This window comes from Leopardus geoffroyi, chromosome D1 (genome assembly GCF_018350155.1).
Source record: "Leopardus geoffroyi isolate Oge1 chromosome D1, O.geoffroyi_Oge1_pat1.0, whole genome shotgun sequence".
Classification (NCBI taxonomy): Eukaryota; Metazoa; Chordata; class Mammalia; order Carnivora; family Felidae; genus Leopardus; species Leopardus geoffroyi.
This window is the reverse complement of record NC_059329.1, coordinates 1320851-1327229: the sequence shown is the minus strand read 5'-3', so window position 1 is coordinate 1327229 and position 6379 is coordinate 1320851. Positions and strand designations below refer to the sequence as shown.

The following is a 6379-nucleotide window of genomic DNA, read 5'->3' as shown; positions in this document are numbered from 1 at the left end:
GGCAGTCCACATACCTGACCCACCAGCCCGGAGCACGCGTTTTACCATCAAGGTCCCCTTCCAGGAGGGTGGAATATCATCCAGGAGATTCGGAATGACGAGGAGGGTCTTGGGCAATGTGGGGGTTAGGGGTACCCTAATCAAAATCTGCATCTCACTTTTGACTCCCCCTCCCCAAAACTTAACTACTGATACCCTACCATTGCCCGGAAGCCTTAGGATAGATCACATATGCAGTCAGTTAACAATCACGCGGTGCAGTCAATTAACAATAACAACACGGTGCAGTCAATTAACCACAGCAACGCATTGCAGTCAATTAACGAAAACGCATTTTGTATGTTATACGTACCATATACTGTATGCTCCTAACGAAGTCCGCTAGAGAAGAGGAAACGTGGTTAAGACAACCCTAAAGAAGGAAAACGCGTTCACAGTCCCGCGGGTGTATTTCCTGGAAGGCGGTACAGCCGGGCTGGGCGGGGCTGGGCCAGACACTGCGCATGAGCAGAGGCGCCCGCACGGCCTGCCCGCACGTGTAGTGGTCGCCTGGCGGCGGCAGCCCCGGAGACCCCGACCGGGGAGCCCCGGAGGACCCCCAGTCGGGGAGGACCCGGCCCCCAGCGTCTCCAGGCCTGACCTCCCCTGGCAACCGGCCCCTGCAGCCCAGGCCCCTCCTCCCCGGTGCGAAGGGTCAGCGCACAGGACCCCCGCCCTCCCGGACTGGTAAGGTCTTGTGCAGACGGAGTGGGGAGGGGGCGCGGTTGGGAACTAAGGCCTTGTGGCTTCTGCCGTCAGCACTTACACAAAGAAAAGCGTAGAAGTGGAGCCGTGCCGTTCAAACCCAGTCCTTCCAGGACCGCCTGTGTAGCCCTGTCTGGCGACCCTCTGGGTCGCCCCTCTTGTTCCAGGGGCCAGCACTCCTGGAGGAGCGCGCCGGGGCATTCAGCAGTCTTGCTGGCACACCGGCCTTCGCGCCGCAGGACGGTGCCTGACCCTCCAGTCTGCTCCTCGGACCCCACGCGCCTCGTAGTATTTATCCCTCGTTTGTCCTCTGCCCTTCTGCTCTTGGCACAAAGCACGCTCATGTCTGCCTCAGGGTCCTTGCACCTGCCGTCGCTCCGTGGAGCCCAGTCCCCTGGTTCTTCGCACTGCGGGCGGGTCCCGGACGGGCCACCCTGTCCCCTGCCCACCTGGTCTGTCACATCGCAGCCCCAGCACCCGTGCAGGGCCGTGCGCCCTAATGGTCCACCAGTGGATTGTGCGTTAGGAAACCTGGGCCACCGTCCTGCTGATCAGCTGTGAGCCCTGAGAAAACGCACTTTGCCTGTTAGGGCAGCAGTCTTACCTGGGAGGCATGGAGGGTGATTCCCCCACCGCTCTGTACACCGTCCGGGAGGCCCCCTAAGGCACGTGTGGAGGGCGGGGCATTGGTAAGAGGGGGCCTTGGTGGGAAGGCTCTGGGACCCTCCCCCCCAGCGCCACCTCGGCAAGGCCCACACAGTCCTGAGAGACGCAGGAGGGAGGGGGCCGGCGTTTGTCGGGCGGCGAAGGGACGATTCCACCCACTGCTTCCAGCCTCCGTTGCCCCACCAGGGAGTCACAGGCCAGGAAGAGTCCAGTTCTCCTGGCCTGAACCCCTCGGCCACCCCGGCCCGAACCGACGCTCAGTTCCACAGCTGGGTGACCCCGGGGAGCGGGGAGCAGAGCCGCTCTGTACGAAGGAAGGCTGCGTTTTGCTTCTGGAAGGCGGAAGGATGTTTGCAGGCAAACACAGAACATCCAACCGGAGCGCCGTCCTCTGCCCGCGACTGCTGGCAGGGGGGTGTCTTCGCGTCCGCCCCACGGAGGCGGGTAGCACGCACCCCCCCTCCAGGGCAGGGTCCGTTCACCAAGTCTGTTTGACCTTTCGACCTTCACAAGATTCCCGTTTCTGGGGAACACTTGGCACACGGCGAGCTGCGAACCGGCCGAGGGTCCGTCCTGGGTCCCGCGTGTCGTCTGACTTTGGCGGTGGCTGTGTTACTAAGCCCCCTTACCCTGGAGAAAACGGCAGCTGACACAGGTTATAGGCGCGCTGGCCAAGACGTGAGGGAGGACAGGCTACCGACGGCGGCAAGGAAGCAGACGGTCGCGGAAAGGAAGTCTGGAAAGCAAAATGACCCTCAGGTGAGTGCCCTCGGTGGCTGGTCCGGTGGACCCCATGTCCGTGGACTAAGGGACGTCCCGGGTTGTGAAAAACACCTGGGCTGTGCGTGGGGCCCTTCTGTAGACAGCCAGTCTCCGTGCACAGAGAAGACTGGGTTGTTTTGACTCTCGCACATAGAACAGACGGAAATGTTAAGCAAAAGCAACACGTTGTAGACGGATCTGGGGTTCACATGAAGATAAGGCCCTCGGGGGCTGTCTGTCCCCTTGCGGGTCGAGGGTGGTGGAGTCCCGGTCCCAGCCTCGATGCCACCTGGCCGGGCTGGAGGGACTCGGAACTGTGACTCCTTCCCGGGGGGTGACACTGCCGGGCTGGACATGCCCACCTCAGGGACACCGCGCGTGTCACTCGCGTTGCTAGGAGGCGGGCCTGGGGAGGGGCCAGAGGCATCCGGGCAGAACCAGTCGGAAACGGGCAGAATCCGGGTCCTTTGGGAATCCAGGCGACCCTGCCCTGTGCGCTGGCCTTCACGACTCACAGCCGCGGTCTCGCTCCTTGCTGCATCCCCGCGGGGGACAAACCTTCTAAAAATGTCACAGAGAATGGAAAAGAGCGTTCTTCGAGCCACGGTAGGGACAGGTGCCTGGGTTACACGGTTTTCACAAAGAAGAGAGGCTCCCGGGAGGGCACATTTGGCACAGGGTTCCGTATGGCTCTTACATAAAGACTTACAAACCACCCTCACGAGGGACATTCCAGAAAGTTACACACTTTATGTTACGTTTTCAATACGCGCAAGTGTGTTCAAGGGTAATCTTAGGGGAGCCAGGGAGGTTTTTGGTTTTTCTCACCTTTGTGTTTAGAATGCTGCTTTTTGGTTACTTATTTTTTTTTAACAAATAATAATAATAATATTTTTTAAATAATAAAAAAGCAGATCTGCAATGTATGCTCGGGGCAAAAACAGAGCCCGTGCTGTGAGGTTTCACGGAATCATTTTGACCTTGATAAATGTTAAATGTTAACGTAAAAAATTGGAAAATGTCAAATGTTAACGTAGGGCTTCCGTGGGAGCCCAGGAGCAGGGCCACAGACATCAAAAGTAGAAAATTTCCGGGGCGCCTGGGTGGCTCAGTCACTTAAGCGTCCGACTTCGGCTCAGGTCACGATCTCACGGTTTGTGAGTTCGAGCCCCACATCGGGCTCTGTGCTTGGAGCCTGCTTCGGATTCTGTGTCTCCTTCTCTCTGTGCCCCTCCCCAACTTGTGCTCTGTCTCGCTATGTCTCTCAAAAACTAAATGTACAAAAAAATTTGTTTTTAAAAAGTAGAAAATTTCCTTGATCAGGGTTTCCTTCGTGACAGGTTGACCCACATCTAAAACAGGGGACGATCCGAGGGAAGGGAGAGGTTCCACGGAAGACCGTGGTTCCCTCCACAGTCTGACTCATCCCTCTCTCGTCCCGACCCCGCGCTCCGCTTCGACCATGGGAAAATGAAATCTTCACTCCTTCCTTTTCGTTTCCTGCAACACTTGCTAGTGGCTTTCGAAAGGCAGCATGTGTCTCACACGGGGTCCTTACCGGGAATGCAGATTGTAGGTGACACCCCAGGGGCTCGCGTCCGGTGGACGCCCACGGGCCTCACAGCAAGAGGCAACAACTCCTGCGGTGTGAGATGGGGCTTCCTGCCCGGAGGGTGCTTTCCTGGCCGGGCTTCCTTCCTCTGCCCTTCTTTCCTCCGATGACATCGTAATCTCCGATGTCAGGACATGCTTATAGTCCTGAAGGTAGACCTCACATGTGCACACGTATGCCGGAGGGGTCCCGATCGGCCACAAGTCGGTGGAAACTGTTCCTTCGTCCTCGTCGCGTGAATGTCAGGGCTGGGTGTGAATGAGACGGAAGTGCCTTCTAGGTTGAAAGAATCTTTCAGAAAAACGGAGAAGGTTTTCCAAGTTTATATAGATTATTCAAAACACACTGGGAAAAAAAACCCCAGAAAACAGAATTTTAAAACCTTTTGTTTTCTCAGGCATCGTCTTGCTCAGTTAATTCTACTTAGAACATGATCTAAAGAGGTGAAACTATTGCTTCCTTCTACTTTAAAATGAGGGCCTATCCATTGCTTTCTTTTATTAATAATTCACAGAAAAGCACAATTTCAAATCGCTCCAAGTTAGTCAGGAGTGCAAACCCCAGAGGCCAAAGTCAGGCACTAGTCATAGCTTTTGTTCGGGGAGGAGAGGGGAGGGTCCGGGCACTTCCTCCTTCTTGAACGATGTGTCACTCCCTTGCCTAAAACCCACCGGTGGTTCCAGTCAGCTGTCGGGACTAGAGGCACACTCGCCCTCGTGGCTTGCAAACGGGGTCTGACCCCGCACACCTGCCGCCGTCTCTGGCTCTGTGCGCTCCATCCCCTGACGTCCCTCCCCCTTCCCAGCACCCTCCATGCTTCTCTGATTCTTGCTTGAGTTTCCTGAAGACTCCACACCTGTCCCCTACTTGCCATTCGTCCTGTCCCAGCTGACTCCCTCTTCAACCTTCAGATCTCACTTTATTCTTTTTTTTGTTAAAAGTTTTTAAATGTTTATTTCTGAGAGAAAGAGGGCAAGTGAGCAAGCATGAGCAGGGGAGGGGCAGAGAGAGAGGGAGACACAGAATCCGAAGCAGGTTCCAGGCTCCGAGGTGTCAGCACAGCCCGACGCGGGGCTGGAACCCATGAACCATGCGATCGTGACCTGAGCCGAAGTCGGACGCTCAACCGACTGAGCCCCCCAGGTGCCCCCGGATCTCACTTTCAATGTCCCTTAACCTGGGAAGCCTCGGCTGACCTTAGGTCCAGGCTAAGGGTGTGACTCCTTTTTTCATTATAATTGCCTGTTTTCTGGTGGGTTTTTTTTGCATTTTTTTAAATTTAATTTTTTAAATTTACATCCAAATTAGTTAGCATATAGTGCAACCATGATTTCAGGAGTAGATTCCTTAATGCCCCTTCCCCATTTAGCCCATCCCCCCTCCCACACCCCCTCCAGTAAGCCTCTGTTCTCCATATTTATGAGTCTCTTATGCTTTGTCCCCCTCCCTGTTTTTATATTATTTTTGTTTCCCTTCCCTTATGTTCTTCTGTTCTGTGTCTCAAAGTCCTCCTATGAGTGAAGTCATATGATATTTGTCTTTCTCTGACTAATTTCACTGAGCATAACACCCTCCAGTTCCATCCATGTAGTTGCAAATGGCAAGATTTCATTCTTTTTGATTGCTTGAGTAATACTCCATTGTGTATATACCACACCTTCTTTATCCAGTCATCCATCGATGGACATTTGGGCTCTTTCTGTACTTTGGCTACTGTTGATAGTGCTGCTATAAACATGGGGGTGCCCGTGCCCCTTCGAAACAGCACACCTGTATCCCTTGGATAAATGCCTAGTAGTGCAACTGCTGGGGTGTAGGTAGTTCTGTTTTAAGCTTTTTGAGGAACCTCCATACTGTTTTCCAGAGTGGCCGTGCCAGCTTGCATTCCCATATAATTGCCTGTTTTCTATTCCGTATTCTCGGCTAAGATCGTAAACTTGGATTATGGCAGGGAGGTGAGAGCCGTGTATATGCTCACACACACCACACGTGTGCACACACATATGTGCACAAATTGAACAGGGAAGAGGTAAACTGATCTGTGTCACTTCTCATGATCCGGTGCCCTGTCCTTAGGTCTCTCCGAGTGCTGGGTGCAGGAAAGCCTGGGGTACCCCAGAGAGGGAGTTAGTTCATGGGGAGGTTGCTGTGGGCTGGAGGAGACGGGCGCACAGCCAGTGCCACCGTCTGGGCCCCAAACCGGGCCCCATGCTGTCGGGAGTCTTGAATATGGAAACACTGAAATAGAGAAGCTTTCTTTCTACGTGAGATCCCTAGAAGGTGTTTTGAAAGTCTCTTACCCCCTGAGTGAGCCGCATCTTGAACAGGAACGCTCACATGGACGCGGCCCCCGCGTTGGGAGAGGCACGGCCGGGGTGTGGCTGTGTGTGTGCGTGTGATGGGGAGACCCCTCGTCTCTGATGCGTGCTTCTCTGCAGATGGCCCCCAGATACCTTCTCTCCTTTGCTCCTCTGTTGGTGTCACGTAGTCTGGAAATCTTGAGTCAGGAAAGTGAGGCACTGGGGGGGTGGGGCCCGAAGTGCTCGGCCGCGTGAGCCCCCATCGCAGGTCTGGACAGGGCCCGCGGCTCCCAGG

At 55.1% G+C, this 6379-nt stretch overlaps 1 protein-coding gene across 1 annotated transcript in view; it reads left to right on the top strand.

The window, feature by feature from the left end:
* Window positions 1-544: 544 nt before the first annotated feature.
* Window positions 545-6379, top strand: part of MMP12 (matrix metallopeptidase 12) — a 44859-nt gene continuing 39024 nt past the window's right edge. Inside the window, exon 1 of the mRNA XM_045486604.1 lies at window positions 545-726. The gene's annotated coding sequence lies outside the window, so the exon portion shown is untranslated. The remainder of the gene's footprint in view (window positions 727-6379) is intronic.